General features: G+C 36.1%; 1 pseudogene; it reads left to right on the top strand.

Annotated features, from left to right (window-relative positions):
- Positions 1-680: 680 nt before the first annotated feature.
- LOC118857906 lies at positions 681-10,429 on the top strand (annotated as a pseudogene).

Here is a 10,429-nt window from a genome sequence, read left to right as displayed (position 1 = left end):
GACTGAATTAATCTGAGAATCAAAATCAGCCAACCCAGCTAGTAAGACTGAGGACAGATTTGAATTCAGGCTTTACTGCCTCCAACTCCAGAGCTCTAGGCATAACACCATCTCACTACCCCTACTGAAAGAATATGTAAATGTTATGGCTGAACTATGGTGGTCTTTGAAAGATTTTGGAGAGTGGAAGAGATACCATGGTCCGTCCTGCAAAAGAGCAAATGTCACGATCATTTTAAAAAGGAGGAGGAAAGAATCTATAAACTATAGGCCAGAGAGCTTTAATTTATGGCAAAATTCTAGTATGCATTACTAAAGAAACCATCAGTGACCCGTTGGAAAAGTAAAGTGACCAAAATAAGCCAGCACAACTTCATTAAGAAGCACATCTGGTAAACAAGATTTTTACGGAATGGGGCATAGAAATCTATCCTGCCCTACAAGAAAGGGGAAAAGGGATGGGGAGGAGTGGGGTGACAGAAGGGAGGGCTGACTAGAGAATGAGGCAATCAGAACATGTGCCATTTTGGAATGGGGGGGAGGGTAGAAATGGGGAGAAAATTTGTGACTCAAAATTTTATGGAAATCAATGTTGAAAACTAAAATATTAAATAAAAATGATAAAATTCAGAAAAAATAGGTCATGTTAGCTCTGGGAGAAGGAGAGGACATGACAGCACATGCCTCCTCGTGTCTTGGGGTACTGGAAGCTGCTGACCCACATGGCCTCCAGGCTGTGTGACCCCCAGGGTAGTGCTGGTGGGTTACATTTCAGTCCTATTGTGAAAAGCATCCATTGTGCCAGTTCCACCTGGCAGCATGAACATCTGTCTGAACAGAACTCTTTCAATTAAATGCTGAAGAATATAGGGCCCAAACAGCAAGTAAACTGTGTCCTCTGAAAAATGAACTCCATGACCCATTTGTCCTTGGGAGCCAGGTTCCTCAAAAATTGGTCCTGTTCTAGTGAAATTGGGCATAATACCCTTATGGATCAAGGATGGTAAAAAAATGTCATCACAGGTACAAGACTGTCAAGTCCTCAAATATATTCCAAAGAAAGAGATTAGGGGGAATTGAGAAATACTTGCTTGTAGGAGGAAAAATGTACTATATTTCTATAAATCTGAATCACTAATGAAAATGTATGGAAAAATTAGAATGACACCAAAAGAGAAATTCACATTCCTTGTGACTGACAAGGCCATGATTAAAACAGGTATGCCTCTGTACGGTATTTCCTTTGGTCCTTTTTACAACCAAAACTATTGGCAAAGGTTTTCAAAGGGTCATGAAAAGGTGGGGATTTAAAGGACAATGTGCCAGTTGGAGTCAGGCCAAAACCCACAGATCTGAAGCAATAGCAACTAGTAATATTGCTAGAGTTTGGCCTGAAAAGAAAAAATGCCTTGTAAAATGGGTAACATATATCAAGCAGAATTTAGATTAAATTGTGAAGGGTAAATACAAAACACATAAATGGTTCCATGCACAGACATAAGAATTGCTTGGGAAAGATCTGTGATTTGGTGCTGCTTCCCTATAAAGACTTTTCAAGAAATCTACCATTTGCCTACATAGGACTCAAGGAGGAAAACCAAATTAGGGAGGTAAAAGAAAAAATGGAAAAAGAAATCAATTGAGGAAAACAAATCTTTAAAAAGCAAAATTGGTGAAATGGTTAAGGAGAATCAGAATATAAATGGAGAAAATGTCACATTCAAAAACTAAAATTAACCAAATGGAAAAGGAGATAGAGAAGATAAAGGAAGAAAATAAAACATTAAAAATTAGAATTGGGCAAGTAGAAGCTAATGACTCTATGAGACATCAAGAATCAATCAAACAAAATCTAAAGAATAAAAAACAGAAGAAAATGTGAAATATCTGATTGGAAAAACAACAGAGCTGGAAAACAGATCTAGGAGAGACAACATAAAAATCACTGGTCTACCTGAAAATTATGATGAAAAAAAAGAGCCTGGAGAGTATCTTCCATAAAACCCTTAAGGAAAATTGCCCAGAGGTCCTAGAATCAGAGAGTAAAATTGTCATTGAAAGATCTACCCATCACCCCCTGAAAGAGATCCCAAATTGAAAACTCCGAGAAACAGTATAGCCAAATTCCAGAACTACCAGGTCAAGGAGAAAATACTGCAAGCAACTAGAAAGAAACAATTCAAATATTATGGAACTACAGTCAGGATCATGCAGGATATTTCATCTTCTACATTAAATGACAGGAGAAATTGGAATATGATATTCCTAAAGGCAAAGGAGCTCTGGCTACAATCAAGAATCAACTACCCAGGAAAACTGAGCATAATTTTCCAGGCAAGGAGATGGACATTCAATGAAATAAGGGAATTCCAGACCTTCTTGATGAAAAAGCCAGAGCTCAATGGAAAATTTGATCTCCAAATACAAAATTCAAGAGAGACATAAAAAGGTAAATAGGGGGGAGGGGGAACCCAAGTTAATCAATAAGGCTAATTAGTTACATCCTTATATAGGATTACTTTGTTTTATATATATATATATATATATATATATATATATATATATATATATATGTCAGTCTTGAGAATAGTATAGTTATTATGACAATTGAAAGGGATATTCATAGACTATGGGTGTCAGTATAAAATAACCAATATAATGATAAAAATATATATAATTAAGAGATATGAAGGGATGGTTCTGGGAGAAGAGGTAAGGAGGTAGTAGGAAAGGGTAAATTGCATCACATGAAGAGGCACAAGAATATATTACAGTAGAGGAAAAGAAGGGAGGGAGAAGAGCAGTATTTGTGCTTTACTCTCATCGGATTTGGTTCAAGAAGGGAATAACATAAAGTGATAAGTATAGAAATCAAATTTGCCCTACAGGCAGTAGGAGGGAAAAGGGGAAAGAAAAGAGAGGAGGGTGGTCAGAAGGGAGGGAAGAAGTAGTAAGGGGAAAATGGTAAAATAAGGGAGGGGAATCAAGAGGGAGGGTATCCTACTAAAAGACACCATAAACAATGAAGCAATACCATTATTTAACATATATGCGCCAAGTGGTATAGCATGCAAATTCTTAGAAGAGAGGTTAAGGGAGTTACAGGCAGAAATAGACAGCAAAACTATAATAATGGGGGACCTCAACCTCTCCCCTCTAAACTTGATAAATCTAATGTCAAAATAAACAAGAAAGAAGTAAAGGAGGTGAATAGAATTTTAGAAAAGGCAGACATGAGAGACCTCTGGAGAAAACTGAATGGGGATAAAAAGGAATATACTTTTTTGTCAGTGGTACATGGCACATATGCAAAAATTCACCATGTACTAGGGCATAAAAACCTCACAATCCAGCGCAGAAAGGCAGAAGTAGTTAAAGCATCCTTTTCAGATCATGATGCAATAAAAATTATTTGTAATAAAGAGCCACAGAAAAAAAGGTAAAAATTAATTGGAAACTAAATAATCTAATTCTAAAGAATGAGTGGGCCAAAGAACAAATCAGAGAAACAATTAATAACTTCATTCAAGAGAATGACAATAATGAGACAACATACAAAAACTTATGGGATGCAGCAAAAGCAGTTCTTAGGGGAAGTTTTATATTTCTAAATGCTTACATGAATAAAATATAGAAAAGGGAGATCAATGAATGGGGCATGCAACTGAAAAAGCTAGAAAAAGAACAAATTCAAAATCACCAATTAAATACCAAATTAGAAATACTGAAACTCAAAGGAGAAATTAATAAAATTGAAATCAACAAAACTATTAAATTAATAAATAAAACCAAGAGCTGCTTTTATGAAAAAACCAATAAAACTGATAAACCTTTGGTCAATTTGATTGAAAAAAGAAAGAAGAAAATAAAATTAACAATACCAAAAATGATAAGGGTGAATTCACCTCAAAAGAAGAGGAAATTAAAACAATATTTAGGAATTATTTTGCCGAACTGTGTGCCAATAAATTTGATAACAGTAGGGATATGGATGAATATTTGTAAAAATATAAATTGCCCAGGTTAACAGAAGAGGAAGTAAAATACCTAAATAACCCCATCTCAGAAAAAGAAATTAAGCAAGCCATCAATGAACTCCCTAGGAAAAAATCTCCATGGCCAGTTGGTTTTACATGTGAATTCTATCAACATTTAAAGAACAATTAATTCCTATACTTTATAGACTATTTGGGAAAATAGATGAAGTTTTTTTATGGCACAAATATGGTACTAATACCTAAACCAGGAAGAGTCAAAACAGAGAAAGTAAATTATAGACCAATTTCCCTAATGAATATTAATGCAAAATTTTTAAATAAAATATTATCAAAAAGACTGCAGCAACTTACCATGAGAATAACACACTATGACCAGGAACTTAAGGCTGCTTCAATATTAGGAAAACTATCAGCATAATTGATCACATCAACAACAAAACTGGCAGAAACCATATGATCATCTCAATAGATGCAGAAAAAGCAAAATACAACACCCATTCCTATTAAAAATAATGGAAAGTATAGGAATAAATGGGGCCTTCCTTAAAATTATAAATAGCATCTACCTAAACCATTAACAAGCATTATTTGTAATAATAATAAGCTAGATGCATTTGCAATAAGATCAAGGTGAAACAAGGTTGTCCATTATCACCCCTATTATTCAGTTTGGTACTAGAAATGTTAGCTGTAGCAATAAGAAAATAAAAAGAAATTGAAGGAATTGGAATAGGCAAAGAAGAAACTAAATTATCACTTTTTGCAGATGATATGATGATTAATTTAGAGAATCCTAGAGAATCAAGTAAAAAACTATTGAAATAATAAACAACTTTAGCAAAGTTGCAGGATAGCCACATAAATCCTTGGCACTCCTATACATCAGTAGCAAAGTACAACTGCAAAGAGAAATTCCACTTAAAGTTACTGTAGGCACTATAAAAAATTTGGGAGTCTACCTGCCAAGACAAACCCAGGGCCTATATGAACATAATTACAAAACACTTTTCACATGAATAAAATCAGATCTAAATAACTGAAAAAACATCAGTTGCTCATGGTTAGGCCAAGCTAATATAATAAAAATGATGATTTTACCTAAATTAATTTATTTATTTAGTTGCCATACCAATCGAACGACCAAAAAATTATCTTACAGAGCTGGATAAAATAATACAAAATTCATCTGGAAGAACAAGAGGTCTAGAATATCTAGGGAACTAATAAAAAGAAATGCTAGAGAAGGTGGCCTAGCCATACCAGATATTAAACTGTACTATAAAGCAGCAGTCATGAAAACTACCTGGTACTGGCTAAAAAACAGAGTAGTGGATCAGTGGGATAGGTTAGGTACACAAGACACAGTCAATGACTACAGCAATCTACTCTTTGATAAACCCAAAGAATCCAGCTTCTGGGCTAAGAATTCACTATTTCACAAAAACTGCTGGGAAAATTGGAAAATGGTAGGGCAGAAACTGGGAATAGACCAATATCTTACACCGTATACCAAAATAAAGTTAAAATGGGTTCGTGATTTAGGAATAAAGTCTGATACTATAAGCAATTTGGGAGAGCAAGGAATAGTTTACCTATCAGATTTATGGGAAAGGAAAGAATTCATCACATAACAAGAGACAGAGAGCATTACAAAATGCAAAATGGATAATTTTGATTATGTTAAATTGAAATGTTTTTGTATAAAAAAAGCCAATGCAACAAAGATTAGGAGGGAAGTAGAAAATTGGGAGAAAATCTTTAAAACCAGTATCTCTGATAAAGGCCTCATCTCTACAGTATACATGGAACTGAGCCAAATTTATAGGAATACAAGTCATTCCACAACTAAGAAATGGTGAAAGGATATGAACAGGCATTTTTCAGAGGAAGAAATTAAAGATATCTATAGGCATATGAAAAAATTCTCGAAATCCCTACTAATTAGAGAAATGCAAATCAAAACAACTCTTAGGTACCACATCTCTCCTGTCAGATTGGCTAAAATGACAAAACGAGATAATGATAAATGCTTGAGAGGATGTGAGAAAATTGGAACACTGTTACATTGCTGGTGGAGTTGTGAACTGATCCAGCCCTTCTGGAGAGCAATTTGGAGCTATACCCAAAGGGCTATAAAAATGTTCATACCCTTTGATCCAGCAATACCACTTCCAGGGTTGTATCCCAAAGAGATCACACAAGTGGGAAAAGGACCCATATGCACAAAAAAATATTTATAGGACCTCTTTTTGTAGTAGCAAAGAATTGGAAATCAAGGGAGTGCCTATCAATCCGGGAATGGCTGAACAAGTTGTGGTATATGAATGTAATGGAATACTATTGTGCTATAAGAAATGGGGAAGATACGGACTTCATAATAACCTGGAAAAACCTATAAGATATAATGCTGAGTGAGCAGGGCAGAACCAGGAGAACGTTATAGACAACCACAGATATATGGATTCTGTGATAAATAACCTTAATAGACTTGGCTTTTCTCAGCAATACAAGGTTCAAAGACAACTCCAAAGGACTCATAATGGAGAGAGCTATCTACGTCCAGAAAAAGAACTATGGAGTCTTAATGCCGATCAAAGATTACTATTTGCTCTCTCTTTTGTGTATGTATTTTCTTTCTCATGTTTCCTCTCATTAATTCTAGTTCTTCTTTACAACATGACTGATGTGAAAATATGTTTAATAAGCACATATATGTACAGCCTTGTATCAGTAAGGCAAGATGCAAAGATATCGATGGTGACCATGAATATGCCTGTGTAGTTTGGAATCACAAAATATAAGAGATTCTCTATATAGAAGGCAGAAGAAGTAAAACATATTCAGACACCAGAGGATCACATCCCAAAACCAATAATTCCAATTCAACATAGCAATAATTGTATCCCAAAACCAGTAAGTCCACTTCAATATAACAGTAAGGAAATTAAAACACAGTATTGCAGGAAGGGGCCAAGCCATCCTGTAACCTTCCCCTCTGCTGGGGCCTTCCCATAAACACTCACTCACAAACCTTAGCTGTCTGCTTGCCTGTGTCCTCTCCTCCCACAGTTCTGAGAGCCCTTGCAGTTCTGTCTCTCTCTCCATCTCTGCATCTCTGTGTGTCTGCATCTTTCCATGTCTCCATCTCCTTTTCAGCCCTTCCAGTTCTCTCCAACTCTCTGTCTGTTACTCATTTTACTTTCCTTTAAGAATTAGGTGCTACACTATTTTGTTCATATATCTTTAGTATGGATAATAACTCATCGTCTTTATTTACTTTTAGCAAAATATAATTTCCCTGCTTATCCCTTTTAATTTTGTTTATTTTTGCTTTTGTTTGAGATTGTTATTGCTAACCATACTTTGTGTTTTTGTTTGTTTGTTTTGTTTCAGCTGAAGTACAATAGATGCTGCTCTAGGCCTTTCTTTAAACTTTGTGCATATCTTTCTGTTTCAAAAACATTTCTTATAAATGACACATTGTCAAATTCTGATTTCTAATCCGTTCTGCTGTCTTCCACTTCATCTTCCAACTCATTCACATTCACAATTAGGATTGCTACCTGCTTATTTCCTTCCATTCTCTCCTCTTTTACTTATTTTTCTTTCTTTTTTCCCCCTCCTCCCTCCTTAGGAGTCTCTTTTGATTAGAACTAATGTCTCACTTAATCCATACTCCCTCTTATTCTGCCCTCTTTCCTTTTACTTCTTTTTTTCCTATTTCCCTATTGGGTAAGATGTATTACTGAACACTGTGCACTATGTGTGTATGTGTATCTTTTCTTCATTTATCCAGTTCAGATGAGAATGAGATTCGAGTACCATCTGATCCCCCCACTACTCCTTCTTGTTATATAATCTCTTCTTTGTGCACCCAATTTAAGTAAGATAATTTCCCCCATTCTTCCTCTCTCTTCTCCTCCATTTCAGCACATTCCTCTTCCACACCCTTTCCATTTTTTATTATTATCATCTAAGGACAACAGAATCAAAATCAGGCCCTCTGTCTAATTAGACTCCCTGCTTGTTCCTTAGTGATGACAAACATTGAGGGACTACATGTATCACTTCCTCCTATGAGAATGCAAACAGTTTAACCTTGCTTTATCCTTTATCTCACACATGTTTACCTTTGTATGCTTCTCTTGACTCCTGTGTAAATGTTAAATTTCCTACTCAGAGTCTTTTCATAAAAAATGTTTGGAAGTCTTCTATTTCATTAAAGTGCCATTTTTCCCCTATATGATTATATGACGGTCAGCTACATGCACAATGGATAGAATGCCAGGCCTGAAGTCATGAATTCAAATCTGATCTCAGACATTTGCTAGCTATGTGATCCTGGGCAAGTCACTTAAGCCTGTATGCCTGCTTTTCCTCATCTGTAAAATGAGCTGGAGAAGGAAATGGCAAACCACTTATTTCAACAATTTGGCTAGCAGCTGCTGTGGGGGTGAAAGACCAGCAAGAAAAACACTGCCAGCACAGGTCCTTTTGATCTGCTTTACTAAGGAAAGCAACATTAGGGGGTTAACAATCTTATTTCAATCCAACATACAAATATCATTCACTTAGTTCAGGGGAAAAGCCAGCACCCTGAACTTCAGAGCAAATACAAACAAATTACAAATATACATTATAAACAGACGAAATACAATTCACAGTTACCAAGAAACTATCAACATCTGGGTTGAGGAGCCAGGAGGCTCTTAAAGCAGATACCCAGAGTCCCATGCCAACACTCCTCCAGTAGTGAGAGCCTCAAGGGAGAACACCAACCTCTGGGTTTATATAGCTTGTTCAGGGTGAAGGGTGAGTCACACATGCAACTCACCCATGTGACCTAAAAGCATCATAAAAATGCAACTTAAACCCACGTGGTCCAAAAGCTTCTGATGTCACAAACATGTCACTCAAACCCATGTAAACTAGTCTTTCCCTTGAGGCATGGAGGTCATCAAGGACTCCTAATTTAATCAAGGGAAAAAAGGCCAAACTCTTCAAGGGCACTTGATTAAGTGCTAAAAGCCCTCCTTAATTACCAATATACCACTCCAGTATCTTTGCTAAGAAAACCCCAAATTGGGTCACAAAGAGTTGGATATGGCAGAAGCAACTGAACACCAACAATAGAAACTGTTTTACTCTTTTTTTAGGGGCAGCAAGGTGGTGCAGTGGATAGAGCACCAGGCTGGAATCAGGTTCAAATCACCTTCTCTTCCTGTTCAACTCCAGGTCCAACTTGTGGTCTATATGTCCTATCTGTCCTAGATGTGCATATGGACGTGTTCTACAAGATTGTCACGCAAATTCATGTTATAATCTAGACAATAGAATTTTTATCTACTTGGAGATATGTGTATATGTATATATATATATATATATGTACATCTATACATACATATTATGCACACACACACACATACACACACACACACACACACACATACAAACACATATCATCAGACCAAATTCCTTGATACGGTTAAAGGTCTCATCCAAAAGCTGCTCAGTGTCTCATAAGTTTCTGCAACCAATGCAATATCATGTACCAAGAGTATCAATGCTATGTCAACTCAACATCTTTCTTAACCTTGCAAGTTTAGAAACTTTTTGATTGGATTTGTAAGCCAAATACATTATTATCAACCCTTGTTAGTTGTACTGTATCTCAACAGGAACTACTGATTCCTAAATTTTTTCTTGGAGGGGGGAAGGCAGGGCATTTGGGGTTAAGTTACTTGCCCAACGTCACACAACTAGTAAGTGTGTCAAGTGTCTGAGGCCAGATTTGAACTCAGGTCCTCCTGACTGCAGAGTTGGTACTTTACTCACTGTGCCACCCAGCTGCCCCATATTCCTAAATTTTTGAGTGGTAGCTCAAAAATTAAAATCCCATTTGTGGATACTATCTTTTTTATCAGATCTTTATTTCTCAAATATGACTCTTAACTTTAATGAAAAGCAATTCTGAAAACATCATCTGCACTTCAAAGTCCTTTAGCTTCTTATCCAAGAACTAATTTTTTACAATACATCTTTATTTGATTTTTTTTCTCATGAGAGTCATCAGAAGTGGATAGTACTCATATATTCTAACAAAACCTATGTGGTTTTCAATATCATTCTTGGACAAATGCTACCAGAAGACAACAATCATTTTTATTAGCTCAACATATAGTTGTCTCAGGAGGTCGCCAACCACCTCTACTCATCTTTTCCCAGTGACCCTTACTGGATCTCAACTGACAAAATATGTATATCTATGTGGTAATTCCTTTCAGGACAAATACCTGTTCCTTCTTCAGCTTCCTCCTCTAAAACTTCCGCAACCTGAGATGAACAAAAAAAAATCCTGGAATTATCTTGTGAAACCTAGAGACAGAGCAGACAGATCTTATCTAAATGGTATCAGAGAAGAGGATAACTAG

This window comes from Trichosurus vulpecula, chromosome 7, assembly GCF_011100635.1.
Source record: "Trichosurus vulpecula isolate mTriVul1 chromosome 7, mTriVul1.pri, whole genome shotgun sequence".
Taxonomy (NCBI): Eukaryota; Metazoa; Chordata; class Mammalia; order Diprotodontia; family Phalangeridae; genus Trichosurus; species Trichosurus vulpecula.
This window is presented reverse-complemented; position numbering and strand designations above follow the sequence as displayed.